This window comes from Schistocerca nitens, chromosome 9 (genome assembly GCF_023898315.1).
Source record: "Schistocerca nitens isolate TAMUIC-IGC-003100 chromosome 9, iqSchNite1.1, whole genome shotgun sequence".
NCBI classification, from domain to species: domain Eukaryota; kingdom Metazoa; phylum Arthropoda; class Insecta; order Orthoptera; family Acrididae; genus Schistocerca; species Schistocerca nitens.
Window position 1 is genome coordinate 146,609,278 of NC_064622.1, and position 24,661 is coordinate 146,633,938.

Consider the following 24,661-nt stretch of genomic DNA (forward strand, 5'->3'; position numbering starts at 1 on the left):
GGAAAGCGTTGTCTGCGTCGGTTTCCCGCGCCTACCGTTTAATTAAGTGCGTAACATCTCTCAGCTTGACTTGTCTCGACTTTGCTCGACTGACGCTACGCTGACGCTTGCACGAAGCGATATTTACCGCAATCGTCTCGAGATGCAGCTGCGAGATGCTCAGGATTAACATTGCACTCCACGAAGGTGGAGACATTCGAATCCACTGCCTAGCTACGCGCCCGCAACTAACAAAATGCCGACCCTGCCAGGATTCGAACCTGGAATCTTCTGATCCGTAGTCACACGCGTTATCCGTTGCGCTACAGGGCCACTGTTTGCGTTTTCTACCACGAGGCGGGTGCACATCGCAAAGCAACGTGTTCTCCGTGGCTCGGCAACTGCATGTCGTCCACTGACAACGGCGGCGCGGCCACTCTGGTCTTGCGCACTCTGCAGGGAGCTGCCAAGGAAGGCACCTCTCCTCCAGCTGCTCGGCCACGGTGCGCCTGCACGGCTTAGAGCTTGCCACACATCTGCCCTCGCTGTTGGACAGGTAGCAGAAGGCAAGGCGCGCGTTTTTCTGCATTTTTTTCGGCGAGGACAAGCGGTTGATATGCTTGTAAGTGTAGCATATGAAGCAAGAATCGAATGAGGCATTCGTAGACAGGTGCTAAATTCGCAGTATGGCCGCAGGTGACGATCTTATGACGGGTGTGCAGCCACAACAGGTTGGCAGCAAAGTGAGTATCGCTAACTGAAAGCTCTCTGCTGTAGCCCCAGTGGCGCAATTGGTTAGCGCACGGTAGTTATAAGGCAGTAGCCGTGAGCAATGCCGGGGATGTGAGTTCGAGCCTCACCTGGGGCATACTTTTATTTCGTAGCAGCTGACTCTGAAAGCATCGGGACGCGAGAGTTGAGATGTATCACCTGCTTGAGAAACATAAGTGTGCGTGCATTATAGTCACCGATCGCGTGTTCCTCGGTAGTATAGTGGTTAGTATCCCCGCCTGTCACGCGGGAGACCGGGGTTCGATTCCCCGCCGGGGAGGTGCGATTTTTATATCGCGAAAGTTGCACGCGTGGCCCGAAAGGACATTAACGTTGCGATCAAGGAATGTAGTTACTGCAAAATCGTAAGAAAGTCTGCGTCTTAGGAAGTGTTTCTCGCATTCTTCACACGACGTCGTCGTTTCACGACTTACAGGGGTTGCTGTTGACGCTGAACCAGCTCACCCCAGGCTTAATGATCGAGCTCGAGGCACCCAAGAAAAAGAATAATTTTAGCAGAGCGTGGTTTCGATCCACGGACCTCTGGGTTATGGGCCCAGCACGCTTCCACTGCGCCACTCTGCTGCGTGGAGCCGTCCGCGCTCTTCGGTGCGTGACATGGGACACTTGGAAAGCGTTGTCTGCGTCGGTTTCCCGCGCCTACCGTTTAATTAAGTGCGTAACATCTCTCAGCTTGACTTGTCTCGACTTTGCTCGACTGACGCTACGCTGACGCTTGCACGAAGCGATATTTACCGCAATCGTCTCGAGATGCAGCTGCGAGATGCTCAGGATTAACATTGCACTCCACGAAGGTGGAGACATTCGAATCCACTGCCTAGCTACGCGCCCGCAACTAACAAAATGCCGACCCTGCCAGGATTCGAACCTGGAATCTTCTGATCCGTAGTCACACGCGTTATCCGTTGCGCTACAGGGCCACTGTTTGCGTTTTCTACCACGAGGCGGGTGCACATCGCAAAGCAACGTGTTCTCCGTGGCTCGGCAACTGCATGTCGTCCACTGACAACGGCGGCGCGGCCACTCTGGTCTTGCGCACTCTGCAGGGAGCTGCCAAGGAAGGCACCTCTCCTCCAGCTGCTCGGCCACGGTGCGCCTGCACGGCTTAGAGCTTGCCACACATCTGCCCTCGCTGTTGGACAGGTAGCAGAAGGCAAGGCGCGCGTTTTTCTGCATTTTTTTCGGCGAGGACAAGCGGTTGATATGCTTGTAAGTGTAGCATATGAAGCAAGAATCGAATGAGGCATTCGTAGACAGGTGCTAAATTCGCAGTATGGCCGCAGGTGACGATCTTATGACGGGTGTGCAGCCACAACAGGTTGGCAGCAAAGTGAGTATCGCTAACTGAAAGCTCTCTGCTGTAGCCCCAGTGGCGCAATTGGTTAGCGCACGGTAGTTATAAGGCAGTAGCCGTGAGCAATGCCGGGGATGTGAGTTCGAGCCTCACCTGGGGCATACTTTTATTTCGTAGCAGCTGACTCTGAAAGCATCGGGACGCGAGAGTTGAGATGTATCACCTGCTTGAGAAACATAAGTGTGCGTGCATTATAGTCACCGATCGCGTGTTCCTCGGTAGTATAGTGGTTAGTATCCCCGCCTGTCACGCGGGAGACCGGGGTTCGATTCCCCGCCGGGGAGGTGCGATTTTTATATCGCGAAAGTTGCACGCGTGGCCCGAAAGGACATTAACGTTGCGATCAAGGAATGTAGTTACTGCAAAATCGTAAGAAAGTCTGCGTCTTAGGAAGTGTTTCTCGCATTCTTCACACGACGTCGTCGTTTCACGACTTACAGGGGTTGCTGTTGACGCTGAACCAGCTCACCCCAGGCTTAATGATCGAGCTCGAGGCACCCAAGAAAAAGAATAATTTTAGCAGAGCGTGGTTTCGATCCACGGACCTCTGGGTTATGGGCCCAGCACGCTTCCACTGCGCCACTCTGCTGCGTGGAGCCGTCCGCGCTCTTCGGTGCGTGACATGGGACACTTGGAAAGCGTTGTCTGCGTCGGTTTCCCGCGCCTACCGTTTAATTAAGTGCGTAACATCTCTCAGCTTGACTTGTCTCGACTTTGCTCGACTGACGCTACGCTGACGCTTGCACGAAGCGATATTTACCGCAATCGTCTCGAGATGCAGCTGCGAGATGCTCAGGATTAACATTGCACTCCACGAAGGTGGAGACATTCGAATCCACTGCCTAGCTACGCGCCCGCAACTAACAAAATGCCGACCCTGCCAGGATTCGAACCTGGAATCTTCTGATCCGTAGTCACACGCGTTATCCGTTGCGCCACAGGGCCACTGTTTGCGTTTTCTACCACGAGGCGGGTGCACATCGCAAAGCAACGTGTTCTCCGTGGCTCGGCAACTGCATGTCGTCCACTGACAACGGCGGCGCGGCCACTCTGGTCTTGCGCACTCTGCAGGGAGCTGCCAAGGAAGGCACCTCTCCTCCAGCTGCTCGGCCACGGTGCGCCTGCACGGCTTAGAGCTTGCCACACATCTGCCCTCGCTGTTGGACAGGTAGCAGAAGGCAAGGCGCGCGTTTTTCTGCATTTTTTTCGGCGAGGACAAGCGGTTGATATGCTTGTAAGTGTAGCATATGAAGCAAGAATCGAATGAGGCATTCGTAGACAGGTGCTAAATTCGCAGTATGGCCGCAGGTGACGATCTTATGACGGGTGTGCAGCCACAACAGGTTGGCAGCAAAGTGAGTATCGCTAACTGAAAGCTCTCTGCTGTAGCCCCAGTGGCGCAATTGGTTAGCGCACGGTAGTTATAAGGCAGTAGCCGTGAGCAATGCCGGGGATGTGAGTTCGAGCCTCACCTGGGGCATACTTTTATTTCGTAGCAGCTGACTCTGAAAGCATCGGGACGCGAGAGTTGAGATGTATCACCTGCTTGAGAAACATAAGTGTGCGTGCATTATAGTCACCGATCGCGTGTTCCTCGGTAGTATAGTGGTTAGTATCCCCGCCTGTCACGCGGGAGACCGGGGTTCGATTCCCCGCCGGGGAGGTGCGATTTTTATATCGCGAAAGTTGCACGCGTGGCCCGAAAGGACATTAACGTTGCGATCAAGGAATGTAGTTACTGCAAAATCGTAAGAAAGTCTGCGTCTTAGGAAGTGTTTCTCGCATTCTTCACACGACGTCGTCGTTTCACGACTTACAGGGGTTGCTGTTGACGCTGAACCAGCTCACCCCAGGCTTAATGATCGAGCTCGAGGCACCCAAGAAAAAGAATAATTTTAGCAGAGCGTGGTTTCGATCCACGGACCTCTGGGTTATGGGCCCAGCACGCTTCCACTGCGCCACTCTGCTGCGTGGAGCCGTCCGCGCTCTTCGGTGCGTGACATGGGACACTTGGAAAGCGTTGTCTGCGTCGGTTTCCCGCGCCTACCGTTTAATTAAGTGCGTAACATCTCTCAGCTTGACTTGTCTCGACTTTGCTCGACTGACGCTACGCTGACGCTTGCACGAAGCGATATTTACCGCAATCGTCTCGAGATGCAGCTGCGAGATGCTCAGGATTAACATTGCACTCCACGAAGGTGGAGACATTCGAATCCACTGCCTAGCTACGCGCCCGCAACTAACAAAATGCCGACCCTGCCAGGATTCGAACCTGGAATCTTCTGATCCGTAGTCACACGCGTTATCCGTTGCGCTACAGGGCCACTGTTTGCGTTTTCTACCACGAGGCGGGTGCACATCGCAAAGCAACGTGTTCTCCGTGGCTCGGCAACTGCATGTCGTCCACTGACAACGGCGGCGCGGCCACTCTGGTCTTGCGCACTCTGCAGGGAGCTGCCAAGGAAGGCACCTCTCCTCCAGCTGCTCGGCCACGGTGCGCCTGCACGGCTTAGAGCTTGCCACACATCTGCCCTCGCTGTTGGACAGGTAGCAGAAGGCAAGGCGCGCGTTTTTCTGCATTTTTTTCGGCGAGGACAAGCGGTTGATATGCTTGTAAGTGTAGCATATGAAGCAAGAATCGAATGAGGCATTCGTAGACAGGTGCTAAATTCGCAGTATGGCCGCAGGTGACGATCTTATGACGGGTGTGCAGCCACAACAGGTTGGCAGCAAAGTGAGTATCGCTAACTGAAAGCTCTCTGCTGTAGCCCCAGTGGCGCAATTGGTTAGCGCACGGTAGTTATAAGGCAGTAGCCGTGAGCAATGCCGGGGATGTGAGTTCGAGCCTCACCTGGGGCATACTTTTATTTCGTAGCAGCTGACTCTGAAAGCATCGGGACGCGAGAGTTGAGATGTATCACCTGCTTGAGAAACATAAGTGTGCGTGCATTATAGTCACCGATCGCGTGTTCCTCGGTAGTATAGTGGTTAGTATCCCCGCCTGTCACGCGGGAGACCGGGGTTCGATTCCCCGCCGGGGAGGTGCGATTTTTATATCGCGAAAGTTGCACGCGTGGCCCGAAAGGACATTAACGTTGCGATCAAGGAATGTAGTTACTGCAAAATCGTAAGAAAGTCTGCGTCTTAGGAAGTGTTTCTCGCATTCTTCACACGACGTCGTCGTTTCACGACTTACAGGGGTTGCTGTTGACGCTGAACCAGCTCACCCCAGGCTTAATGATCGAGCTCGAGGCACCCAAGAAAAAGAATAATTTTAGCAGAGCGTGGTTTCGATCCACGGACCTCTGGGTTATGGGCCCAGCACGCTTCCACTGCGCCACTCTGCTGCGTGGAGCCGTCCGCGCTCTTCGGTGCGTGACATGGGACACTTGGAAAGCGTTGTCTGCGTCGGTTTCCCGCGCCTACCGTTTAATTAAGTGCGTAACATCTCTCAGCTTGACTTGTCTCGACTTTGCTCGACTGACGCTACGCTGACGCTTGCACGAAGCGATATTTACCGCAATCGTCTCGAGATGCAGCTGCGAGATGCTCAGGATTAACATTGCACTCCACGAAGGTGGAGACATTCGAATCCACTGCCTAGCTACGCGCCCGCAACTAACAAAATGCCGACCCTGCCAGGATTCGAACCTGGAATCTTCTGATCCGTAGTCACACGCGTTATCCGTTGCGCCACAGGGCCACTGTTTGCGTTTTCTACCACGAGGCGGGTGCACATCGCAAAGCAACGTGTTCTCCGTGGCTCGGCAACTGCATGTCGTCCACTGACAACGGCGGCGCGGCCACTCTGGTCTTGCGCACTCTGCAGGGAGCTGCCAAGGAAGGCACCTCTCCTCCAGCTGCTCGGCCACGGTGCGCCTGCACGGCTTAGAGCTTGCCACACATCTGCCCTCGCTGTTGGACAGGTAGCAGAAGGCAAGGCGCGCGTTTTTCTGCATTTTTTTCGGCGAGGACAAGCGGTTGATATGCTTGTAAGTGTAGCATATGAAGCAAGAATCGAATGAGGCATTCGTAGACAGGTGCTAAATTCGCAGTATGGCCGCAGGTGACGATCTTATGACGGGTGTGCAGCCACAACAGGTTGGCAGCAAAGTGAGTATCGCTAACTGAAAGCTCTCTGCTGTAGCCCCAGTGGCGCAATTGGTTAGCGCACGGTAGTTATAAGGCAGTAGCCGTGAGCAATGCCGGGGATGTGAGTTCGAGCCTCACCTGGGGCATACTTTTATTTCGTAGCAGCTGACTCTGAAAGCATCGGGACGCGAGAGTTGAGATGTATCACCTGCTTGAGAAACATAAGTGTGCGTGCATTATAGTCACCGATCGCGTGTTCCTCGGTAGTATAGTGGTTAGTATCCCCGCCTGTCACGCGGGAGACCGGGGTTCGATTCCCCGCCGGGGAGGTGCGATTTTTATATCGCGAAAGTTGCACGCGTGGCCCGAAAGGACATTAACGTTGCGATCAAGGAATGTAGTTACTGCAAAATCGTAAGAAAGTCTGCGTCTTAGGAAGTGTTTCTCGCATTCTTCACACGACGTCGTCGTTTCACGACTTACAGGGGTTGCTGTTGACGCTGAACCAGCTCACCCCAGGCTTAATGATCGAGCTCGAGGCACCCAAGAAAAAGAATAATTTTAGCAGAGCGTGGTTTCGATCCACGGACCTCTGGGTTATGGGCCCAGCACGCTTCCACTGCGCCACTCTGCTGCGTGGAGCCGTCCGCGCTCTTCGGTGCGTGACATGGGACACTTGGAAAGCGTTGTCTGCGTCGGTTTCCCGCGCCTACCGTTTAATTAAGTGCGTAACATCTCTCAGCTTGACTTGTCTCGACTTTGCTCGACTGACGCTACGCTGACGCTTGCACGAAGCGATATTTACCGCAATCGTCTCGAGATGCAGCTGCGAGATGCTCAGGATTAACATTGCACTCCACGAAGGTGGAGACATTCGAATCCACTGCCTAGCTACGCGCCCGCAACTAACAAAATGCCGACCCTGCCAGGATTCGAACCTGGAATCTTCTGATCCGTAGTCACACGCGTTATCCGTTGCGCTACAGGGCCACTGTTTGCGTTTTCTACCACGAGGCGGGTGCACATCGCAAAGCAACGTGTTCTCCGTGGCTCGGCAACTGCATGTCGTCCACTGACAACGGCGGCGCGGCCACTCTGGTCTTGCGCACTCTGCAGGGAGCTGCCAAGGAAGGCACCTCTCCTCCAGCTGCTCGGCCACGGTGCGCCTGCACGGCTTAGAGCTTGCCACACATCTGCCCTCGCTGTTGGACAGGTAGCAGAAGGCAAGGCGCGCGTTTTTCTGCATTTTTTTCGGCGAGGACAAGCGGTTGATATGCTTGTAAGTGTAGCATATGAAGCAAGAATCGAATGAGGCATTCGTAGACAGGTGCTAAATTCGCAGTATGGCCGCAGGTGACGATCTTATGACGGGTGTGCAGCCACAACAGGTTGGCAGCAAAGTGAGTATCGCTAACTGAAAGCTCTCTGCTGTAGCCCCAGTGGCGCAATTGGTTAGCGCACGGTAGTTATAAGGCAGTAGCCGTGAGCAATGCCGGGGATGTGAGTTCGAGCCTCACCTGGGGCATACTTTTATTTCGTAGCAGCTGACTCTGAAAGCATCGGGACGCGAGAGTTGAGATGTATCACCTGCTTGAGAAACATAAGTGTGCGTGCATTATAGTCACCGATCGCGTGTTCCTCGGTAGTATAGTGGTTAGTATCCCCGCCTGTCACGCGGGAGACCGGGGTTCGATTCCCCGCCGGGGAGGTGCGATTTTTATATCGCGAAAGTTGCACGCGTGGCCCGAAAGGACATTAACGTTGCGATCAAGGAATGTAGTTACTGCAAAATCGTAAGAAAGTCTGCGTCTTAGGAAGTGTTTCTCGCATTCTTCACACGACGTCGTCGTTTCACGACTTACAGGGGTTGCTGTTGACGCTGAACCAGCTCACCCCAGGCTTAATGATCGAGCTCGAGGCACCCAAGAAAAAGAATAATTTTAGCAGAGCGTGGTTTCGATCCACGGACCTCTGCCTCTGGGTTATGGGCCCAGCACGCTTCCACTGCGCCACTCTGCTGCGTGGAGCCGTCCGCGCTCTTCGGTGCGTGACATGGGACACTTGGAAAGCGTTGTCTGCGTCGGTTTCCCGCGCCTACCGTTTAATTAAGTGCGTAACATCTCTCAGCTTGACTTGTCTCGACTTTGCTCGACTGACGCTACGCTGACGCTTGCACGAAGCGATATTTACCGCAATCGTCTCGAGATGCAGCTGCGAGATGCTCAGGATTAACATTGCACTCCACGAAGGTGGAGACATTCGAATCCACTGCCTAGCTACGCGCCCGCAACTAACAAAATGCCGACCCTGCCAGGATTCGAACCTGGAATCTTCTGATCCGTAGTCAGACGCGTTATCCGTTGCGCTACAGGGCCACTGTTTGCGTTTTCTACCACGAGGCGGGTGCACATCGCAAAGCAACGTGTTCTTCGTGGCTCGGCAACTGCATGTCGTCCACTGACAACGGCGGCGCGGCCACTCTGGTCTTGCGCACTCTGCAGGGAGCTGCCAAGGAAGGCACCTCTCCTCCAGCTGCTCGGCCACGGTGCGCCTGCACGGCTTAGAGCTTGCCACACATCTGCCCTCGCTGTTGGACAGGTAGCAGAAGGCAAGGCGCGCGTTTTTCTGCATTTTTTTCGGCGAGGACAAGCGGTTGATATGCTTGTAAGTGTAGCATATGAAGCAAGAATCGAATGAGGCATTCGTAGACAGGTGCTAAATTCGCAGTATGGCCGCAGGTGACGATCTTATGACGGGTGTGCAGCCACAACAGGTTGGCAGCAAAGTGAGTATCGCTAACTGAAAGCTCTCTGCTGTAGCCCCAGTGGCGCAATTGGTTAGCGCACGGTAGTTATAAGGCAGTAGCCGTGAGCAATGCCGGGGATGTGAGTTCGAGCCTCACCTGGGGCATACTTTTATTTCGTAGCAGCTGACTCTGAAAGCATCGGGACGCGAGAGTTGAGATGTATCACCTGCTTGAGAAACATAAGTGTGCGTGCATTATAGTCACCGATCGCGTGTTCCTCGGTAGTATAGTGGTTAGTATCCCCGCCTGTCACGCGGGAGACCGGGGTTCGATTCCCCGCCGGGGAGGTGCGATTTTTATATCGCGAAAGTTGCACGCGTGGCCCGAAAGGACATTAACGTTGCGATCAAGGAATGTAGTTACTGCAAAATCGTAAGAAAGTCTGCGTCTTAGGAAGTGTTTCTCGCATTCTTCACACGACGTCGTCGTTTCACGACTTACAGGGGTTGCTGTTGACGCTGAACCAGCTCACCCCAGGCTTAATGATCGAGCTCGAGGCACCCAAGAAAAAGAATAATTTTAGCAGAGCGTGGTTTCGATCCACGGACCTCTGGGTTATGGGCCCAGCACGCTTCCACTGCGCCACTCTGCTGCGTGGAGCCGTCCGCGCTCTTCGGTGCGTGACATGGGACACTTGGAAAGCGTTGTCTGCGTCGGTTTCCCGCGCCTACCGTTTAATTAAGTGCGTAACATCTCTCAGCTTGACTTGTCTCGACTTTGCTCGACTGACGCTACGCTGACGCTTGCACGAAGCGATATTTACCGCAATCGTCTCGAGATGCAGCTGCGAGATGCTCAGGATTAACATTGCACTCCACGAAGGTGGAGACATTCGAATCCACTGCCTAGCTACGCGCCCGCAACTAACAAAATGCCGACCCTGCCAGGATTCGAACCTGGAATCTTCTGATCCGTAGTCAGACGCGTTATCCGTTGCGCTACAGGGCCACTGTTTGCGTTTTCTACCACGAGGCGGGTGCACATCGCAAAGCAACGTGTTCTCCGTGGCTCGGCAACTGCATGTCGTCCACTGACAACGGCGGCGCGGCCACTCTGGTCTTGCGCACTCTGCAGGGAGCTGCCAAGGAAGGCACCTCTCCTCCAGCTGCTCGGCCACGGTGCGCCTGCACGGCTTAGAGCTTGCCACACATCTGCCCTCGCTGTTGGACAGGTAGCAGAAGGCAAGGCGCGCGTTTTTCTGCATTTTTTTCGGCGAGGACAAGCGGTTGATATGCTTGTAAGTGTAGCATATGAAGCAAGAATCGAATGAGGCATTCGTAGACAGGTGCTAAATTCGCAGTATGGCCGCAGGTGACGATCTTATGACGGGTGTGCAGCCACAACAGGTTGGCAGCAAAGTGAGTATCGCTAACTGAAAGCTCTCTGCTGTAGCCCCAGTGGCGCAATTGGTTAGCGCACGGTAGTTATAAGGCAGTAGCCGTGAGCAATGCCGGGGATGTGAGTTCGAGCCTCACCTGGGGCATACTTTTATTTCGTAGCAGCTGACTCTGAAAGCATCGGGACGCGAGAGTTGAGATGTATCACCTGCTTGAGAAACATAAGTGTGCGTGCATTATAGTCACCGATCGCGTGTTCCTCGGTAGTATAGTGGTTAGTATCCCCGCCTGTCACGCGGGAGACCGGGGTTCGATTCCCCGCCGGGGAGGTGCGATTTTTATATCGCGAAAGTTGCACGCGTGGCCCGAAAGGACATTAACGTTGCGATCAAGGAATGTAGTTACTGCAAAATCGTAAGAAAGTCTGCGTCTTAGGAAGTGTTTCTCGCATTCTTCACACGACGTCGTCGTTTCACGACTTACAGGGGTTGCTGTTGACGCTGAACCAGCTCACCCCAGGCTTAATGATCGAGCTCGAGGCACCCAAGAAAAAGAATAATTTTAGCAGAGCGTGGTTTCGATCCACGGACCTCTGGGTTATGGGCCCAGCACGCTTCCACTGCGCCACTCTGCTGCGTGGAGCCGTCCGCGCTCTTCGGTGCGTGACATGGGACACTTGGAAAGCGTTGTCTGCGTCGGTTTCCCGCGCCTACCGTTTAATTAAGTGCGTAACATCTCTCAGCTTGACTTGTCTCGACTTTGCTCGACTGACGCTACGCTGACGCTTGCACGAAGCGATATTTACCGCAATCGTCTCGAGATGCAGCTGCGAGATGCTCAGGATTAACATTGCACTCCACGAAGGTGGAGACATTCGAATCCACTGCCTAGCTACGCGCCCGCAACTAACAAAATGCCGACCCTGCCAGGATTCGAACCTGGAATCTTCTGATCCGTAGTCAGACGCGTTATCCGTTGCGCTACAGGGCCACTGTTTGCGTTTTCTACCACGAGGCGGGTGCACATCGCAAAGCAACGTGTTCTCCGTGGCTCGGCAACTGCATGTCGTCCACTGACAACGGCGGCGCGGCCACTCTGGTCTTGCGCACTCTGCAGGGAGCTGCCAAGGAAGGCACCTCTCCTCCAGCTGCTCGGCCACGGTGCGCCTGCACGGCTTAGAGCTTGCCACACATCTGCCCTCGCTGTTGGACAGGTAGCAGAAGGCAAGGCGCGCGTTTTTCTGCATTTTTTTCGGCGAGGACAAGCGGTTGATATGCTTGTAAGTGTAGCATATGAAGCAAGAATCGAATGAGGCATTCGTAGACAGGTGCTAAATTCGCAGTATGGCCGCAGGTGACGATCTTATGACGGGTGTGCAGCCACAACAGGTTGGCAGCAAAGTGAGTATCGCTAACTGAAAGCTCTCTGCTGTAGCCCCAGTGGCGCAATTGGTTAGCGCACGGTAGTTATAAGGCAGTAGCCGTGAGCAATGCCGGGGATGTGAGTTCGAGCCTCACCTGGGGCATACTTTTATTTCGTAGCAGCTGACTCTGAAAGCATCGGGACGCGAGAGTTGAGATGTATCACCTGCTTGAGAAACATAAGTGTGCGTGCATTATAGTCACCGATCGCGTGTTCCTCGGTAGTATAGTGGTTAGTATCCCCGCCTGTCACGCGGGAGACCGGGGTTCGATTCCCCGCCGGGGAGGTGCGATTTTTATATCGCGAAAGTTGCACGCGTGGCCCGAAAGGACATTAACGTTGCGATCAAGGAATGTAGTTACTGCAAAATCGTAAGAAAGTCTGCGTCTTAGGAAGTGTTTCTCGCATTCTTCACACGACGTCGTCGTTTCACGACTTACAGGGGTTGCTGTTGACGCTGAACCAGCTCACCCCAGGCTTAATGATCGAGCTCGAGGCACCCAAGAAAAAGAATAATTTTAGCAGAGCGTGGTTTCGATCCACGGACCTCTGGGTTATGGGCCCAGCACGCTTCCACTGCGCCACTCTGCTGCGTGGAGCCGTCCGCGCTCTTCGGTGCGTGACATGGGACACTTGGAAAGCGTTGTCTGCGTCGGTTTCCCGCGCCTACCGTTTAATTAAGTGCGTAACATCTCTCAGCTTGACTTGTCTCGACTTTGCTCGACTGACGCTACGCTGACGCTTGCACGAAGCGATATTTACCGCAATCGTCTCGAGATGCAGCTGCGAGATGCTCAGGATTAACATTGCACTCCACGAAGGTGGAGACATTCGAATCCACTGCCTAGCTACGCGCCCGCAACTAACAAAATGCCGACCCTGCCAGGATTCGAACCTGGAATCTTCTGATCCGTAGTCACACGCGTTATCCGTTGCGCTACAGGGCCACTGTTTGCGTTTTCTACCACGAGGCGGGTGCACATCGCAAAGCAACGTGTTCTCCGTGGCTCGGCAACTGCATGTCGTCCACTGACAACGGCGGCGCGGCCACTCTGGTCTTGCGCACTCTGCAGGGAGCTGCCAAGGAAGGCACCTCTCCTCCAGCTGCTCGGCCACGGTGCGCCTGCACGGCTTAGAGCTTGCCACACATCTGCCCTCGCTGTTGGACAGGTAGCAGAAGGCAAGGCGCGCGTTTTTCTGCATTTTTTTCGGCGAGGACAAGCGGTTGATATGCTTGTAAGTGTAGCATATGAAGCAAGAATCGAATGAGGCATTCGTAGACAGGTGCTAAATTCGCAGTATGGCCGCAGGTGACGATCTTATGACGGGTGTGCAGCCACAACAGGTTGGCAGCAAAGTGAGTATCGCTAACTGAAAGCTCTCTGCTGTAGCCCCAGTGGCGCAATTGGTTAGCGCACGGTAGTTATAAGGCAGTAGCCGTGAGCAATGCCGGGGATGTGAGTTCGAGCCTCACCTGGGGCATACTTTTATTTCGTAGCAGCTGACTCTGAAAGCATCGGGACGCGAGAGTTGAGATGTATCACCTGCTTGAGAAACATAAGTGTGCGTGCATTATAGTCACCGATCGCGTGTTCCTCGGTAGTATAGTGGTTAGTATCCCCGCCTGTCACGCGGGAGACCGGGGTTCGATTCCCCGCCGGGGAGGTGCGATTTTTATATCGCGAAAGTTGCACGCGTGGCCCGAAAGGACATTAACGTTGCGATCAAGGAATGTAGTTACTGCAAAATCGTAAGAAAGTCTGCGTCTTAGGAAGTGTTTCTCGCATTCTTCACACGACGTCGTCGTTTCACGACTTACAGGGGTTGCTGTTGACGCTGAACCAGCTCACCCCAGGCTTAATGATCGAGCTCGAGGCACCCAAGAAAAAGAATAATTTTAGCAGAGCGTGGTTTCGATCCACGGACCTCTGCCTCTGGGTTATGGGCCCAGCACGCTTCCACTGCGCCACTCTGCTGCGTGGAGCCGTCCGCGCTCTTCGGTGCGTGACATGGGACACTTGGAAAGCGTTGTCTGCGTCGGTTTCCCGCGCCTACCGTTTAATTAAGTGCGTAACATCTCTCAGCTTGACTTGTCTCGACTTTGCTCGACTGACGCTACGCTGACGCTTGCACGAAGCGATATTTACCGCAATCGTCTCGAGATGCAGCTGCGAGATGCTCAGGATTAACATTGCACTCCACGAAGGTGGAGACATTCGAATCCACTGCCTAGCTACGCGCCCGCAACTAACAAAATGCCGACCCTGCCAGGATTCGAACCTGGAATCTTCTGATCCGTAGTCAGACGCGTTATCCGTTGCGCTACAGGGCCACTGTTTGCGTTTTCTACCACGAGGCGGGTGCACATCGCAAAGCAACGTGTTCTCCGTGGCTCGGCAACTGCATGTCGTCCACTGACAACGGCGGCGCGGCCACTCTGGTCTTGCGCACTCTGCAGGGAGCTGCCAAGGAAGGCACCTCTCCTCCAGCTGCTCGGCCACGGTGCGCCTGCACGGCTTAGAGCTTGCCACACATCTGCCCTCGCTGTTGGACAGGTAGCAGAAGGCAAGGCGCGCGTTTTTCTGCATTTTTTTCGGCGAGGACAAGCGGTTGATATGCTTGTAAGTGTAGCATATGAAGCAAGAATCGAATGAGGCATTCGTAGACAGGTGCTAAATTCGCAGTATGGCCGCAGGTGACGATCTTATGACGGGTGTGCAGCCACAACAGGTTGGCAGCAAAGTGAGTATCGCTAACTGAAAGCTCTCTGCTGTAGCCCCAGTGGCGCAATTGGTTAGCGCACGGTAGTTATAAGGCAGTAGCCGTGAGCAATGCCGGGGATGTGAGTTCGAGCCTCACCTGGGGCATACTTTTATTTCGTAGCAGCTGACTCTGAAAGCATCGGGACGCGAGAGTTGAGATGTATCACCTGCTTGAGAAACATAAGTGTGCGTGCATTATAGTCACCGATCGCGTGTTCCTCGGTAGTATAGTGGTTAGTATCCCCGCCTGTCACGCGGGAGACCGGGGTTCGATTCCCCGCCGGGGAGGTGCGATTTTTATATCGCGAAAGTTGCACGCGTGGCCCGAAAGGACATTAACGTTGCGATCAAGGAATGTAGTTACTGCAAAATCGTAAGAAAGTCTGCGTCTTAGGAAGTGTTTCTCGCATTCTTCACACGACGTCGTCGTTTCACGACTTACAGGGGTTGCTGTTGACGCTGAACCAGCTCACCCCAGGCTTAATGATCGAGCTCGAGGCACCCAAGAAAAAGAATAATTTTAGCAGAGCGTGGTTTCGATCCACGGACCTCTGGGTTATGGGCCCAGCACGCTTCCACTGCGCCACTCTGCTGCGTGGAGCCGTCCGCGCTCTTCGGTGCGTGACATGGGACACTTGGAAAGCGTTGTCTGCGTCGGTTTCCCGCGCCTACCGTTTAATTAAGTGCGTAACATCTCTCAGCTTGACTTGTCTCGACTTTGCTCGACTGACGCTACGCTGACGCTTGCACGAAGCGATATTTACCGCAATCGTCTCGAGATGCAGCTGCGAGATGCTCAGGATTAACATTGCACTCCACGAAGGTGGAGACATTCGAATCCACTGCCTAGCTACGCGCCCGCAACTAACAAAATGCCGACCCTGCCAGGATTCGAACCTGGAATCTTCTGATCCGTAGTCAGACGCGTTATCCGTTGCGCTACAGGGCCACTGTTTGCGTTTTCTACCACGAGGCGGGTGCACATCGCAAAGCAACGTGTTCTCCGTGGCTCGGCAACTGCATGTCGTCCACTGACAACGGCGGCGCGGCCACTCTGGTCTTGCGCACTCTGCAGGGAGCTGCCAAGGAAGGCACCTCTCCTCCAGCTGCTCGGCCACGGTGCGCCTGCACGGCTTAGAGCTTGCCACACATCTGCCCTCGCTGTTGGACAGGTAGCAGAAGGCAAGGCGCGCGTTTTTCTGCATTTTTTTCGGCGAGGACAAGCGGTTGATATGCTTGTAAGTGTAGCATATGAAGCAAGAATCGAATGAGGCATTCGTAGACAGGTGCTAAATTCGCAGTATGGCCGCAGGTGACGATCTTATGACGGGTGTGCAGCCACAACAGGTTGGCAGCAAAGTGAGTATCGCTAACTGAAAGCTCTCTGCTGTAGCCCCAGTGGCGCAATTGGTTAGCGCACGGTAGTTATAAGGCAGTAGCCGTGAGCAATGCCGGGGATGTGAGTTCGAGCCTCACCTGGGGCATACTTTTATTTCGTAGCAGCTGACTCTGAAAGCATCGGGACGCGAGAGTTGAGATGTATCACCTGCTTGAGAAACATAAGTGTGCGTGCATTATAGTCACCGATCGCGTGTTCCTCGGTAGTATAGTGGTTAGTATCCCCGCCTGTCACGCGGGAGACCGGGGTTCGATTCCCCGCCGGGGAGGTGCGATTTTTATATCGCGAAAGTTGCACGCGTGGCCCGAAAGGACATTAACGTTGCGATCAAGGAATGTAGTTACTGCAAAATCGTAAGAAAGTCTGCGTCTTAGGAAGTGTTTCTCGCATTCTTCACACGACGTCGTCGTTTCACGACTTACAGGGGTTGCTGTTGACGCTGAACCAGCTCACCCCAGGCTTAATGATCGAGCTCGAGGCACCCAAGAAAAAGAATAATTTTAGCAGAGCGTGGTTTCGATCCACGGACCTCTGGGTTATGGGCCCAGCACGCTTCCACTGCGCCACTCTGCTGCGTGGAGCCGTCCGCGCTCTTCGGTGCGTGACATGGGACACTTGGAAAGCGTTGTCTGCGTCGGTTTCCCGCGCCTACCGTTTAATTAAGTGCGTAACATCTCTCAGCTTGACTTGTCTCGACTTTGCTCGACTGACGCTACGCTGACGCTTGCACGAAGCGATATTTACCGCAATCGTCTCGAGATGCAGCTGCGAGATGCTCAGGATTAACATTGCACTCCACGAAGGTGGAGACATTCGAATCCACTGCCTAGCTACGCGCCCGCAACTAACAAAATGCCGACCCTGCCAGGATTCGAACCTGGAATCTTCTGATCCGTAGTCAGACGCGTTATCCGTTGCGCTACAGGGCCACTGTTTGCGTTTTCTACCACGAGGCGGGTGCACATCGCAAAGCAACGTGTTCTCCGTGGCTCGGCAACTGCATGTCGTCCACTGACAACGGCGGCGCGGCCACTCTGGTCTTGCGCACTCTGCAGGGAGCTGCCAAGGAAGGCACCTCTCCTCCAGCTGCTCGGCCACGGTGCGCCTGCACGGCTTAGAGCTTGCCACACATCTGCCCTCGCTGTTGGACAGGTAGCAGAAGGCAAGGCGCGCGTTTTTCTGCATTTTTTTCGGCGAGGACAAGCGGTTGATATGCTTGTAAGTGTAGCATATGAAGCAAGAATCGAATGAGGCATTCGTAGACAGGTGCTAAATTCGCAGTATGGCCGCAGGTGACGATCTTATGACGGGTGTGCAGCCACAACAGGTTGGCAGCAAAGTGAGTATCGCTAACTGAAAGCTCTCTGCTGTAGCCCCAGTGGCGCAATTGGTTAGCGCACGGTAGTTATAAGGCAGTAGCCGTGAGCAATGCCGGGGATGTGAGTTCGAGCCTCACCTGGGGCATACTTTTATTTCGTAGCAGCTGACTCTGAAAGCATCGGGACGCGAGAGTTGAGATGTATCACCTGCTTGAGAAACATAAGTGTGCGTGCATTATAGTCACCGATCGCGTGTTCCTCGGTAGTATAGTGGTTAGTATCCCCGCCTGTCACGCGGGAGACCGGGGTTCGATTCCCCGCCGGGGAGGTGCGATTTTTATATCGCGAAAGTTGCACGCGTGGCCCGAAAGGACATTAACGTTGCGATCAAGGAATGTAGTTACTGCAAAATCGTAAGAAAGTCTGCGTCTTAGGAAGTGTTTCTCGCATTCTTCACACGACGTCGTCGTTTCACGACTTACAGGGGTTGCTGTTGACGCTGAACCAGCTCACCCCAGGCTTAATGATCGAGCTCGAGGCACCCAAGAAAAAGAATAATTTTAGCAGAGCGTGGTTTCGATCCACGGACCTCTGGGTTATGGGCCCAGCACGCTTCCACTGCGCCACTCTGCTGCGTGGAGCCGTCCGCGCTCTTCGGTGCGTGACATGGGACACTTGGAAAGCGTTGTCTGCGTCGGTTTCCCGCGCCTACCGTTTAATTAAGTGCGTAACATCTCTCAGCTTGACTTGTCTCGACTTTGCTCGACTGACGCTACGCTGACGCTTGCACGAAGCGATATTTACCGCAATCGTCTCGAGATGCAGCTGCGAGATGCTCAGGATTAACATTGCACTCCACGAAGGTGGAGACATTCGAATCCACTGCCTAGCTACGCGCCCGCAACTAACAAAATGCCGACCCTGCCAGGATTCGAACCTGGAATCTTCTGATCCGTAGTCACACGCGTTATCCGTTGCGCTACAGGGCCACTGTTTGCGTTTTCTACCACGAGGCGGGTGCACATCGCAAAGCAACGTGTTCTCCGTGGCTCGGCAACTGCATGTCGTCCACTGACAACGGCGGCGCGGCCACTCTGGTCTTGCGCACTCTGCAGGGAGCTGCCAAGGAAGGCACCTCTCCTCCAGCTGCTCGGCCACGGTGCGCCTGCACGGCTTAGAGCTTGCCACACATCTGCCCTCGCTGTTGGACAGGTAGCAGAAGGCAAGGCGCGCGTTTTTCTGCATTTTTTTCGGCGAGGACAAGCGGTTGATATGCTTGTAAGTGTAGCATATGAAGCAAGAATCGAATGAGGCATTCGTAGACAGGTGCTAAATTCGCAGTATGGCCGCAGGTGACGATCTTATGACGGGTGTGCAGCCACAACAGGTTGGCAGCAAAGTGAGTATCGCTAACTGAAAGCTCTCTGCTGTAGCCCCAGTGGCGCAATTGGTTAGCGCACGGTAGTTATAAGGCAGTAGCCGTGAGCAATGCCGGGGATGTGAGTTCGAGCCTCACCTGGGGCATACTTTTATTTCGTAGCAGCTGACTCTGAAAGCATCGGGACGCGAGAGTTGAGATGTATCACCTGCTTGAGAAACATAAGTGTGCGTGCATTATAGTCACCGATCGCGTGTTCCTCGGTAGTATAGTGGTTAGTATCCCCGCCTGTCACGCGGGAGACCGGGGTTCGATTCCCCGCCGGGGAGGTGCGATTTTTATATCGCGAAAGTTGCACGCGTGGCCCGAAAGGACATTAACGTTGCGATCAAGGAATGTAGTTACTGCAAAATCGTAAGAAAGTCTGCGTCTTAGGAAGTGTTTCTCGCATTCTTCACACGACGTCGTCGTTTCACGACTTACAGGGGTTGCTGTTGACGCTGAACCAGCTCACCCCAGGCTTAATGATCGAGCTCGAGGCACCCAAGAAAAAGAATAATTTTAGCAGAGCGTGGTTTCGATCCACGGACCTCTGGGTTATGGGCCCAGCACGCTTCCACTGCGCCACTCTGCTGCGTGGAGCCGTCCGCGCTCTTCGGTGCGTGACATGGGACACTTGGAAAGCGTTGTCTGCGTCGGTTTCCCGCGCCTACCGTTTAATTAAGTGCGTAACATCTCTCAGCTTGACTTGTCTCGACTTTGCTCGACTGACGCTACGCTGACGCTTGCACGAAGCGATATTTACCGCAATCGTCTCGAGATGCAGCTGCGAGATGCTCAGGATTAACATTGCACTCCACGAAGGTGGAGACATTCGAATCCACTGCCTAGCTACGCGCCCGCAACTAACAAAATGCCGACCCTGCCAGGATTCGAACCTGGAATCTTCTGATCCGTAGTCAGACGCGTTATCCGTTGCGCTACAGGGCCACTGTTTGCGTTTTCTACCACGAGGCGGGTGCACATCGCAAAGCAACGTGTTCTCCGTGGCTCGGCAACTGCATGTCGTCCACTGACAACGGCGGCGCGGCCACTCTGGTCTTGCGCACTCTGCAGGGAGCTGCCAAGGAAGGCACCTCTCCTCCAGCTGCTCGGCCACGGTGCGCCTGCACGGCTTAGAGCTTGCCACACATCTGCCCTCGCTGTTGGACAGGTAGCAGAAGGCAAGGCGCGCGTTTTTCTGCATTTTTTTCGGCGAGGACAAGCGGTTGATATGCTTGTAAGTGTAGCATATGAAGCAAGAATCGAATGAGGCATTCGTAGACAGGTGCTAAATTCGCAGTATGGCCGCAGGTGACGATCTTATGACGGGTGTGCAGCCACAACAGGTTGGCAGCAAAGTGAGTATCGCTAACTGAAAGCTCTCTGCTGTAGCCCCAGTGGCGCAATTGGTTAGCGCACGGTAGTTATAAGGCAGTAGCCGTGAGCAATGCCGGGGATGTGAGTTCGAGCCTCACCTGGGGCATACTTTTATTTCGTAGCAGCTGACTCTGAAAGCATCGGGACGCGAGAGTTGAGATGTATCACCTGCTTGAGAAACATAAGTGTGCGTGCATTATAGTCACCGATCGCGTGTTCCTCGGTAGTATAGTGGTTAGTATCCCCGCCTGTCACGCGGGAGACCGGGGTTCGATTCCCCGCCGGGGAGGTGCGATTTTTATATCGCGAAAGTTGCACGCGTGGCCCGAAAGGACATTAACGTTGCGATCAAGGAATGTAGTTACTGCAAAATCGTAAGAAAGTCTGCGTCTTAGGAAGTGTTTCTCGCATTCTTCACACGACGTCGTCGTTTCACGACTTACAGGGGTTGCTGTTGACGCTGAACCAGCTCACCCCAGGCTTAATGATCGAGCTCGAGGCACCCAAGAAAAAGAATAATTTTAGCAGAGCGTGGTTTCGATCCACGGACCTCTGGGTTATGGGCCCAGCACGCTTCCACTGCGCCACTCTGCTGCGTGGAGCCGTCCGCGCTCTTCGGTGCGTGACATGGGACACTTGGAAAGCGTTGTCTGCGTCGGTTTCCCGCGCCTACCGTTTAATTAAGTGCGTAACATCTCTCAGCTTGACTTGTCTCGACTTTGCTCGACTGACGCTACGCTGACGCTTGCACGAAGCGATATTTACCGCAATCGTCTCGAGATGCAGCTGCGAGATGCTCAGGATTAACATTGCACTCCACGAAGGTGGAGACATTCGAATCCACTGCCTAGCTACGCGCCCGCAACTAACAAAATGCCGACCCTGCCAGGATTCGAACCTGGAATCTTCTGATCCGTAGTCAGACGCGTTATCCGTTGCGCTACAGGGCCACTGTTTGCGTTTTCTACCACGAGGCGGGTGCACATCGCAAAGCAACGTGTTCTCCGTGGCTCGGCAACTGCATGTCGTCCACTGACAACGGCGGCGCGGCCACTCTGGTCTTGCGCACTCTGCAGGGAGCTGCCAAGGAAGGCACCTCTCCTCCAGCTGCTCGGCCACGGTGCGCCTGCACGGCTTAGAGCTTGCCACACATCTGCCCTCGCTGTTGGACAGGTAGCAGAAGGCAAGGCGCGCGTTTTTCTGCATTTTTTTCGGCGAGGACAAGCGGTTGATATGCTTGTAAGTGTAGCATATGAAGCAAGAATCGAATGAGGCATTCGTAGACAGGTGCTAAATTCGCAGTATGGCCGCAGGTGACGATCTTATGACGGGTGTGCAGCCACAACAGGTTGGCAGCAAAGTGAGTATCGCTAACTGAAAGCTCTCTGCTGTAGCCCCAGTGGCGCAATTGGTTAGCGCACGGTAGTTATAAGGCAGTAGCCGTGAGCAATGCCGGGGATGTGAGTTCGAGCCTCACCTGGGGCATACTTTTATTTCGTAGCAGCTGACTCTGAAAGCATCGGGACGCGAGAGTTGAGATGTATCACCTGCTTGAGAAACATAAGTGTGCGTGCATTATAGTCACCGATCGCGTGTTCCTCGGTAGTATAGTGGTTAGTATCCCCGCCTGTCACGCGGGAGACCGGGGTTCGATTCCCCGCCGGGGAGGTGCGATTTTTATATCGCGAAAGTTGCACGCGTGGCCCGAAAGGACATTAACGTTGCGATCAAGGAATGTAGTTACTGCAAAATCGTAAGAAAGTCTGCGTCTTAGGAAGTGTTTCTCGCATTCTTCACACGACGTCGTCGTTTCACGACTTACAGGGGTTGCTGTTGACGCTGAACCAGCTCACCCCAGGCTTAATGATCGAGCTCGAGGCACCCAAGAAAAAGAATAATTTTAGCAGAGCGTGGTTTCGATCCACGGACCTCTGGGTTATGGGCCCAGCACGCTTCCACTGCGCCACTCTGCTGCGTGGAGCCGTCCGCGCTCTTCGGTGCGTGACATGGGACACTTGGAAAGCGTTGTCTGCGTCGGTTTCCCGCGCCTACCGTTTAATTAAGTGCGTAACATCTCTCAGCTTGACTTGTCTCGACTTTGCTCGACTGACGCTACGCTGACGCTTGCACGAAGCGATATTTACCGCAATCGTCTCGAGATGCAGCTGCGAGATGCTCAGGATTAACATTGCACTCCACGAAGGTGGAGACATTCGAATCCACTGCCTAGCTACGCGCCCGCAACTAACAAAATGCCGACCCTGCCAGGATTCGAACCTGGAATCTTCTGATCCGTAGTCACACGCGTTATCCGTTGCGCTACTTTTTTTTTTTTTTTTTTTTTTTTGCGGAGTGTGCGCTGATATGAAACTCCCTGGCAGATTAAAACTGTGTGCCCGACCGAGACTCGAACTCGGGACCTTTGTCTTTCACGGGCAAGTGCTCTACCAACTTTTTTTTTTTTTTTTTTTTTTTCCCGATGCTTTCAGAGTCAGCTGCTACGAAATAAAAGTATGCCCCAGGTGAGGCTCGAACTCACAACCCCGGCATTGCTCACGGCTACTGCCTTATAAGTACCGTGCGCTAACCAATTGCGCCACTTTTTTTTTTTTTTTTGTTATTTTACAATCTTCGGATCCGAAGTCCGACGCCTTATCCATTTTTTTTTACTTGTTTTTTTAGGCAGACGCCTTAACCACTTTTTTTTATTATTGTTTTTCTATATATATATATATATATTTTAACCACTTTTTTTTTATTTTGTTTTTCATCCTTCCTAGCTGAAGCTTTTCAGCAGTTGGCAGGGGGGGACAAGGAGGGCAGGGGTCATAGAACACGAGGCCTGGCCACGATGGCCCCACCCTCCTCTCACTGATTTACTTCGTCATCGGAGACTGTGTGTAAAATACCGTCTAAGTCTGTATGGGTGATACCTTAGCTGTTTAGCTGGTAGTTTTTTTGTTGTTGTTTTTTTTTTGTTTTTTTTTTATTCTTTTCATTTTTTTGAAAGTTTGTAAAATTATTGTTTCTTCTTGTAGTATGTCCCATGTCGAAAGCAGGATGTATATCCCTTTCTGTTTAACATCAAATCTAATTTTTTGAAAAACAAAAAAAAAATACAGGTCTAAATCCATTAGACAAGAAAACTTCTTCGACTTCACAGTAATACATGTGGAATGTGGTAGTTCACTCGCAAGCTCATGTGAGTGAAGAAAATAAATAAATAAATAAATAAATAAATAAATAAATAAAAATAAAAAGTTCAATAGGTAAGGTAAATGATATACCCTCTTTGTAAAACTTAGGTGATATGTGCCTCAGTAACAAGATAAAGCACCTCACCTGTGAAGATCGTTGTCAGTGGGTGGCTGAAGTCGATATGAACATGACTGACGCTGAGACTAGAACTCGTCACAGTTGTCTGCTGGGTAGGGACAGATGAGAGGGGCTGCTGCATCATCAACAAACTAACCGATCCCTTGTTGTTCAAAAACAATGTCCAACATATTGCCAAAGATTTGTTTCAAATTTCCCGTTTGTTTCATTCTCCAATAGGCATTATGCATGTATGCTAAAAATTCGACTAGGTTGTCGCCGTCCCGTCTGGTGATCGTATAATGCACGTAATTTGCCAATATCCACATCATTGTAGCATTCTTAGCCATAGGATAGTAGTCCTTATCTGGGGTCGTGATGATAGTGATCGAGATACTCGCTGGCGAGCTTCTCGATAATAGTGCGAGGTTTTTCCTCACCCATCGCCAGTTGTTTAAGTGTCCGCAGCAGGTGAAACGATGAAGCAAAGTGTCGATTAAACCACACTGAACACATTTGTCAGAGGGATGTAAGCCTATTCTATGTAATTTTTCATTAGTGGCAATGGTATCGTTCACCACCTGGTACCAAGTCGATGCAACATCCCATGAATGAATCTTAAGACTAACATTCCTCCATAGGGTCTTCCAGTTACAAGATGGATTTTTCACCTCAATTGTATTACATTTACGCATCTTAGTCCATTTCTGCATGACAACATTCGTTGGCAAATGCGTGTTGCGTAAGATGCTTTCGCCTACATAACTTGTTTCAATGAAATATTCTCGGACATGTTTCAGCTTGAAGTGTATTTTGCCGATGTCGACGGGCGGGTGCATGTTTCCGGGGCGAACGACGTGGAACAGACTTGCAGTTATGTTTGGGGCATGACTGTATACCAGGCGCGAAGTTCGTTTCAGAAAAAGGGCGGTGGCTTTTTTATGGATGTCAGTGAGCCCTAACCCGCCGTCGGGTCGTGATTTTGTTAGCGTGGCACTGTCGAGTTTAAAAATATTCCCCTTCCACACGAATCTGCTAGCTAGTTGCAACATTTTTCTGGCCTGAACTTTAGGTATGGGAAATACTTGTGCCAAGTAGTATGCTTTGGAGAAAATACATAGATTGACAATCTTGACCCTTTCAATCAAGTTCGCAGAGCGCCAGTTGTTTTCAACAATGAGACCATGCATGCTGTTCGTAACTGCTTTCCAGTTTTTCGCCGCCATTTTAAGAGGACATTCGTCGACGATGATACCTAGTGACTTAGGATTGTCCACTTTTTGGGCC

General features: G+C 52.8%; 62 non-coding genes across 62 annotated transcripts; 32 read left to right on the plus strand and 30 right to left on the minus strand.

The window, feature by feature from the left end:
• Nucleotides 1-239: 239 nt before the first annotated feature.
• Trnar-acg (transfer RNA arginine (anticodon ACG)) lies at nucleotides 240-312 on the minus strand. Its single transcript has one exon. It is a non-coding gene; the product is annotated as a tRNA-Arg (tRNA).
• A 443-nt stretch (nucleotides 313-755) lies between these two features.
• On the plus strand, nucleotides 756-847 carry Trnai-uau (transfer RNA isoleucine (anticodon UAU)). Its single transcript is given in 2 exon segments — nucleotides 756-793; nucleotides 812-847. It is a non-coding gene; the product is annotated as a tRNA-Ile (tRNA).
• A 111-nt stretch (nucleotides 848-958) lies between these two features.
• Trnad-guc (transfer RNA aspartic acid (anticodon GUC)) lies at nucleotides 959-1,030 on the plus strand. The gene has a single exon. It is a non-coding gene; the product is annotated as a tRNA-Asp (tRNA).
• Nucleotides 1,031-1,263: 233 nt separating this feature from the next.
• On the minus strand, nucleotides 1,264-1,335 carry Trnam-cau (transfer RNA methionine (anticodon CAU)). The gene has a single exon. It is a non-coding gene; the product is annotated as a tRNA-Met (tRNA).
• Nucleotides 1,336-1,618: 283 nt separating this feature from the next.
• On the minus strand, nucleotides 1,619-1,691 carry Trnar-acg (transfer RNA arginine (anticodon ACG)). Its single transcript has one exon. It is a non-coding gene; the product is annotated as a tRNA-Arg (tRNA).
• Nucleotides 1,692-2,134: 443 nt separating this feature from the next.
• On the plus strand, nucleotides 2,135-2,226 carry Trnai-uau (transfer RNA isoleucine (anticodon UAU)). The gene is given in 2 exon segments: nucleotides 2,135-2,172; nucleotides 2,191-2,226. It is a non-coding gene; the product is annotated as a tRNA-Ile (tRNA).
• A 111-nt stretch (nucleotides 2,227-2,337) lies between these two features.
• Nucleotides 2,338-2,409, plus strand: Trnad-guc (transfer RNA aspartic acid (anticodon GUC)). The gene has a single exon. It is a non-coding gene; the product is annotated as a tRNA-Asp (tRNA).
• A 233-nt stretch (nucleotides 2,410-2,642) lies between these two features.
• Trnam-cau (transfer RNA methionine (anticodon CAU)) lies at nucleotides 2,643-2,714 on the minus strand. The gene has a single exon. It is a non-coding gene; the product is annotated as a tRNA-Met (tRNA).
• A 283-nt stretch (nucleotides 2,715-2,997) lies between these two features.
• Nucleotides 2,998-3,070, minus strand: Trnar-acg (transfer RNA arginine (anticodon ACG)). The gene has a single exon. It is a non-coding gene; the product is annotated as a tRNA-Arg (tRNA).
• Nucleotides 3,071-3,513: 443 nt separating this feature from the next.
• Nucleotides 3,514-3,605, plus strand: Trnai-uau (transfer RNA isoleucine (anticodon UAU)). The gene is given in 2 exon segments: nucleotides 3,514-3,551; nucleotides 3,570-3,605. It is a non-coding gene; the product is annotated as a tRNA-Ile (tRNA).
• A 111-nt stretch (nucleotides 3,606-3,716) lies between these two features.
• Nucleotides 3,717-3,788, plus strand: Trnad-guc (transfer RNA aspartic acid (anticodon GUC)). The gene has a single exon. It is a non-coding gene; the product is annotated as a tRNA-Asp (tRNA).
• Nucleotides 3,789-4,021: 233 nt separating this feature from the next.
• Trnam-cau (transfer RNA methionine (anticodon CAU)) lies at nucleotides 4,022-4,093 on the minus strand. Its single transcript has one exon. It is a non-coding gene; the product is annotated as a tRNA-Met (tRNA).
• A 283-nt stretch (nucleotides 4,094-4,376) lies between these two features.
• Nucleotides 4,377-4,449, minus strand: Trnar-acg (transfer RNA arginine (anticodon ACG)). The gene has a single exon. It is a non-coding gene; the product is annotated as a tRNA-Arg (tRNA).
• Nucleotides 4,450-4,892: 443 nt separating this feature from the next.
• Trnai-uau (transfer RNA isoleucine (anticodon UAU)) lies at nucleotides 4,893-4,984 on the plus strand. The gene is given in 2 exon segments: nucleotides 4,893-4,930; nucleotides 4,949-4,984. It is a non-coding gene; the product is annotated as a tRNA-Ile (tRNA).
• A 111-nt stretch (nucleotides 4,985-5,095) lies between these two features.
• Nucleotides 5,096-5,167, plus strand: Trnad-guc (transfer RNA aspartic acid (anticodon GUC)). The gene has a single exon. It is a non-coding gene; the product is annotated as a tRNA-Asp (tRNA).
• A 233-nt stretch (nucleotides 5,168-5,400) lies between these two features.
• On the minus strand, nucleotides 5,401-5,472 carry Trnam-cau (transfer RNA methionine (anticodon CAU)). The gene has a single exon. It is a non-coding gene; the product is annotated as a tRNA-Met (tRNA).
• Nucleotides 5,473-5,755: 283 nt separating this feature from the next.
• On the minus strand, nucleotides 5,756-5,828 carry Trnar-acg (transfer RNA arginine (anticodon ACG)). The gene has a single exon. It is a non-coding gene; the product is annotated as a tRNA-Arg (tRNA).
• Nucleotides 5,829-6,271: 443 nt separating this feature from the next.
• On the plus strand, nucleotides 6,272-6,363 carry Trnai-uau (transfer RNA isoleucine (anticodon UAU)). Its single transcript is given in 2 exon segments — nucleotides 6,272-6,309; nucleotides 6,328-6,363. It is a non-coding gene; the product is annotated as a tRNA-Ile (tRNA).
• Nucleotides 6,364-6,474: 111 nt separating this feature from the next.
• Trnad-guc (transfer RNA aspartic acid (anticodon GUC)) lies at nucleotides 6,475-6,546 on the plus strand. The gene has a single exon. It is a non-coding gene; the product is annotated as a tRNA-Asp (tRNA).
• A 233-nt stretch (nucleotides 6,547-6,779) lies between these two features.
• On the minus strand, nucleotides 6,780-6,851 carry Trnam-cau (transfer RNA methionine (anticodon CAU)). Its single transcript has one exon. It is a non-coding gene; the product is annotated as a tRNA-Met (tRNA).
• A 283-nt stretch (nucleotides 6,852-7,134) lies between these two features.
• On the minus strand, nucleotides 7,135-7,207 carry Trnar-acg (transfer RNA arginine (anticodon ACG)). Its single transcript has one exon. It is a non-coding gene; the product is annotated as a tRNA-Arg (tRNA).
• Nucleotides 7,208-7,650: 443 nt separating this feature from the next.
• Nucleotides 7,651-7,742, plus strand: Trnai-uau (transfer RNA isoleucine (anticodon UAU)). Its single transcript is given in 2 exon segments — nucleotides 7,651-7,688; nucleotides 7,707-7,742. It is a non-coding gene; the product is annotated as a tRNA-Ile (tRNA).
• A 111-nt stretch (nucleotides 7,743-7,853) lies between these two features.
• Trnad-guc (transfer RNA aspartic acid (anticodon GUC)) lies at nucleotides 7,854-7,925 on the plus strand. Its single transcript has one exon. It is a non-coding gene; the product is annotated as a tRNA-Asp (tRNA).
• Nucleotides 7,926-8,519: 594 nt separating this feature from the next.
• On the minus strand, nucleotides 8,520-8,592 carry Trnar-acg (transfer RNA arginine (anticodon ACG)). The gene has a single exon. It is a non-coding gene; the product is annotated as a tRNA-Arg (tRNA).
• A 443-nt stretch (nucleotides 8,593-9,035) lies between these two features.
• On the plus strand, nucleotides 9,036-9,127 carry Trnai-uau (transfer RNA isoleucine (anticodon UAU)). The gene is given in 2 exon segments: nucleotides 9,036-9,073; nucleotides 9,092-9,127. It is a non-coding gene; the product is annotated as a tRNA-Ile (tRNA).
• Nucleotides 9,128-9,238: 111 nt separating this feature from the next.
• Nucleotides 9,239-9,310, plus strand: Trnad-guc (transfer RNA aspartic acid (anticodon GUC)). The gene has a single exon. It is a non-coding gene; the product is annotated as a tRNA-Asp (tRNA).
• A 233-nt stretch (nucleotides 9,311-9,543) lies between these two features.
• Nucleotides 9,544-9,615, minus strand: Trnam-cau (transfer RNA methionine (anticodon CAU)). Its single transcript has one exon. It is a non-coding gene; the product is annotated as a tRNA-Met (tRNA).
• Nucleotides 9,616-9,898: 283 nt separating this feature from the next.
• On the minus strand, nucleotides 9,899-9,971 carry Trnar-acg (transfer RNA arginine (anticodon ACG)). The gene has a single exon. It is a non-coding gene; the product is annotated as a tRNA-Arg (tRNA).
• A 443-nt stretch (nucleotides 9,972-10,414) lies between these two features.
• Nucleotides 10,415-10,506, plus strand: Trnai-uau (transfer RNA isoleucine (anticodon UAU)). Its single transcript is given in 2 exon segments — nucleotides 10,415-10,452; nucleotides 10,471-10,506. It is a non-coding gene; the product is annotated as a tRNA-Ile (tRNA).
• Nucleotides 10,507-10,617: 111 nt separating this feature from the next.
• On the plus strand, nucleotides 10,618-10,689 carry Trnad-guc (transfer RNA aspartic acid (anticodon GUC)). Its single transcript has one exon. It is a non-coding gene; the product is annotated as a tRNA-Asp (tRNA).
• A 233-nt stretch (nucleotides 10,690-10,922) lies between these two features.
• On the minus strand, nucleotides 10,923-10,994 carry Trnam-cau (transfer RNA methionine (anticodon CAU)). The gene has a single exon. It is a non-coding gene; the product is annotated as a tRNA-Met (tRNA).
• A 283-nt stretch (nucleotides 10,995-11,277) lies between these two features.
• Trnar-acg (transfer RNA arginine (anticodon ACG)) lies at nucleotides 11,278-11,350 on the minus strand. Its single transcript has one exon. It is a non-coding gene; the product is annotated as a tRNA-Arg (tRNA).
• Nucleotides 11,351-11,793: 443 nt separating this feature from the next.
• On the plus strand, nucleotides 11,794-11,885 carry Trnai-uau (transfer RNA isoleucine (anticodon UAU)). The gene is given in 2 exon segments: nucleotides 11,794-11,831; nucleotides 11,850-11,885. It is a non-coding gene; the product is annotated as a tRNA-Ile (tRNA).
• Nucleotides 11,886-11,996: 111 nt separating this feature from the next.
• Trnad-guc (transfer RNA aspartic acid (anticodon GUC)) lies at nucleotides 11,997-12,068 on the plus strand. The gene has a single exon. It is a non-coding gene; the product is annotated as a tRNA-Asp (tRNA).
• A 233-nt stretch (nucleotides 12,069-12,301) lies between these two features.
• Trnam-cau (transfer RNA methionine (anticodon CAU)) lies at nucleotides 12,302-12,373 on the minus strand. The gene has a single exon. It is a non-coding gene; the product is annotated as a tRNA-Met (tRNA).
• Nucleotides 12,374-12,656: 283 nt separating this feature from the next.
• On the minus strand, nucleotides 12,657-12,729 carry Trnar-acg (transfer RNA arginine (anticodon ACG)). Its single transcript has one exon. It is a non-coding gene; the product is annotated as a tRNA-Arg (tRNA).
• A 443-nt stretch (nucleotides 12,730-13,172) lies between these two features.
• Nucleotides 13,173-13,264, plus strand: Trnai-uau (transfer RNA isoleucine (anticodon UAU)). Its single transcript is given in 2 exon segments — nucleotides 13,173-13,210; nucleotides 13,229-13,264. It is a non-coding gene; the product is annotated as a tRNA-Ile (tRNA).
• Nucleotides 13,265-13,375: 111 nt separating this feature from the next.
• Nucleotides 13,376-13,447, plus strand: Trnad-guc (transfer RNA aspartic acid (anticodon GUC)). Its single transcript has one exon. It is a non-coding gene; the product is annotated as a tRNA-Asp (tRNA).
• Nucleotides 13,448-14,041: 594 nt separating this feature from the next.
• Nucleotides 14,042-14,114, minus strand: Trnar-acg (transfer RNA arginine (anticodon ACG)). The gene has a single exon. It is a non-coding gene; the product is annotated as a tRNA-Arg (tRNA).
• A 443-nt stretch (nucleotides 14,115-14,557) lies between these two features.
• Trnai-uau (transfer RNA isoleucine (anticodon UAU)) lies at nucleotides 14,558-14,649 on the plus strand. The gene is given in 2 exon segments: nucleotides 14,558-14,595; nucleotides 14,614-14,649. It is a non-coding gene; the product is annotated as a tRNA-Ile (tRNA).
• Nucleotides 14,650-14,760: 111 nt separating this feature from the next.
• Trnad-guc (transfer RNA aspartic acid (anticodon GUC)) lies at nucleotides 14,761-14,832 on the plus strand. Its single transcript has one exon. It is a non-coding gene; the product is annotated as a tRNA-Asp (tRNA).
• Nucleotides 14,833-15,065: 233 nt separating this feature from the next.
• Nucleotides 15,066-15,137, minus strand: Trnam-cau (transfer RNA methionine (anticodon CAU)). Its single transcript has one exon. It is a non-coding gene; the product is annotated as a tRNA-Met (tRNA).
• A 283-nt stretch (nucleotides 15,138-15,420) lies between these two features.
• Nucleotides 15,421-15,493, minus strand: Trnar-acg (transfer RNA arginine (anticodon ACG)). The gene has a single exon. It is a non-coding gene; the product is annotated as a tRNA-Arg (tRNA).
• A 443-nt stretch (nucleotides 15,494-15,936) lies between these two features.
• Trnai-uau (transfer RNA isoleucine (anticodon UAU)) lies at nucleotides 15,937-16,028 on the plus strand. The gene is given in 2 exon segments: nucleotides 15,937-15,974; nucleotides 15,993-16,028. It is a non-coding gene; the product is annotated as a tRNA-Ile (tRNA).
• Nucleotides 16,029-16,139: 111 nt separating this feature from the next.
• Trnad-guc (transfer RNA aspartic acid (anticodon GUC)) lies at nucleotides 16,140-16,211 on the plus strand. Its single transcript has one exon. It is a non-coding gene; the product is annotated as a tRNA-Asp (tRNA).
• Nucleotides 16,212-16,444: 233 nt separating this feature from the next.
• Trnam-cau (transfer RNA methionine (anticodon CAU)) lies at nucleotides 16,445-16,516 on the minus strand. The gene has a single exon. It is a non-coding gene; the product is annotated as a tRNA-Met (tRNA).
• A 283-nt stretch (nucleotides 16,517-16,799) lies between these two features.
• Nucleotides 16,800-16,872, minus strand: Trnar-acg (transfer RNA arginine (anticodon ACG)). Its single transcript has one exon. It is a non-coding gene; the product is annotated as a tRNA-Arg (tRNA).
• Nucleotides 16,873-17,315: 443 nt separating this feature from the next.
• Trnai-uau (transfer RNA isoleucine (anticodon UAU)) lies at nucleotides 17,316-17,407 on the plus strand. The gene is given in 2 exon segments: nucleotides 17,316-17,353; nucleotides 17,372-17,407. It is a non-coding gene; the product is annotated as a tRNA-Ile (tRNA).
• Nucleotides 17,408-17,518: 111 nt separating this feature from the next.
• On the plus strand, nucleotides 17,519-17,590 carry Trnad-guc (transfer RNA aspartic acid (anticodon GUC)). Its single transcript has one exon. It is a non-coding gene; the product is annotated as a tRNA-Asp (tRNA).
• A 233-nt stretch (nucleotides 17,591-17,823) lies between these two features.
• On the minus strand, nucleotides 17,824-17,895 carry Trnam-cau (transfer RNA methionine (anticodon CAU)). The gene has a single exon. It is a non-coding gene; the product is annotated as a tRNA-Met (tRNA).
• A 283-nt stretch (nucleotides 17,896-18,178) lies between these two features.
• Nucleotides 18,179-18,251, minus strand: Trnar-acg (transfer RNA arginine (anticodon ACG)). The gene has a single exon. It is a non-coding gene; the product is annotated as a tRNA-Arg (tRNA).
• Nucleotides 18,252-18,694: 443 nt separating this feature from the next.
• Trnai-uau (transfer RNA isoleucine (anticodon UAU)) lies at nucleotides 18,695-18,786 on the plus strand. The gene is given in 2 exon segments: nucleotides 18,695-18,732; nucleotides 18,751-18,786. It is a non-coding gene; the product is annotated as a tRNA-Ile (tRNA).
• Nucleotides 18,787-18,897: 111 nt separating this feature from the next.
• On the plus strand, nucleotides 18,898-18,969 carry Trnad-guc (transfer RNA aspartic acid (anticodon GUC)). The gene has a single exon. It is a non-coding gene; the product is annotated as a tRNA-Asp (tRNA).
• A 233-nt stretch (nucleotides 18,970-19,202) lies between these two features.
• On the minus strand, nucleotides 19,203-19,274 carry Trnam-cau (transfer RNA methionine (anticodon CAU)). Its single transcript has one exon. It is a non-coding gene; the product is annotated as a tRNA-Met (tRNA).
• Nucleotides 19,275-19,557: 283 nt separating this feature from the next.
• Nucleotides 19,558-19,630, minus strand: Trnar-acg (transfer RNA arginine (anticodon ACG)). Its single transcript has one exon. It is a non-coding gene; the product is annotated as a tRNA-Arg (tRNA).
• A 443-nt stretch (nucleotides 19,631-20,073) lies between these two features.
• On the plus strand, nucleotides 20,074-20,165 carry Trnai-uau (transfer RNA isoleucine (anticodon UAU)). The gene is given in 2 exon segments: nucleotides 20,074-20,111; nucleotides 20,130-20,165. It is a non-coding gene; the product is annotated as a tRNA-Ile (tRNA).
• A 111-nt stretch (nucleotides 20,166-20,276) lies between these two features.
• Nucleotides 20,277-20,348, plus strand: Trnad-guc (transfer RNA aspartic acid (anticodon GUC)). Its single transcript has one exon. It is a non-coding gene; the product is annotated as a tRNA-Asp (tRNA).
• A 233-nt stretch (nucleotides 20,349-20,581) lies between these two features.
• Trnam-cau (transfer RNA methionine (anticodon CAU)) lies at nucleotides 20,582-20,653 on the minus strand. The gene has a single exon. It is a non-coding gene; the product is annotated as a tRNA-Met (tRNA).
• Nucleotides 20,654-20,936: 283 nt separating this feature from the next.
• On the minus strand, nucleotides 20,937-21,009 carry Trnar-acg (transfer RNA arginine (anticodon ACG)). Its single transcript has one exon. It is a non-coding gene; the product is annotated as a tRNA-Arg (tRNA).
• Nucleotides 21,010-21,452: 443 nt separating this feature from the next.
• Nucleotides 21,453-21,544, plus strand: Trnai-uau (transfer RNA isoleucine (anticodon UAU)). Its single transcript is given in 2 exon segments — nucleotides 21,453-21,490; nucleotides 21,509-21,544. It is a non-coding gene; the product is annotated as a tRNA-Ile (tRNA).
• Nucleotides 21,545-21,655: 111 nt separating this feature from the next.
• Trnad-guc (transfer RNA aspartic acid (anticodon GUC)) lies at nucleotides 21,656-21,727 on the plus strand. The gene has a single exon. It is a non-coding gene; the product is annotated as a tRNA-Asp (tRNA).
• Nucleotides 21,728-21,960: 233 nt separating this feature from the next.
• Nucleotides 21,961-22,032, minus strand: Trnam-cau (transfer RNA methionine (anticodon CAU)). Its single transcript has one exon. It is a non-coding gene; the product is annotated as a tRNA-Met (tRNA).
• Between the last annotated feature and the right edge of the window lie 2,629 nt (nucleotides 22,033-24,661).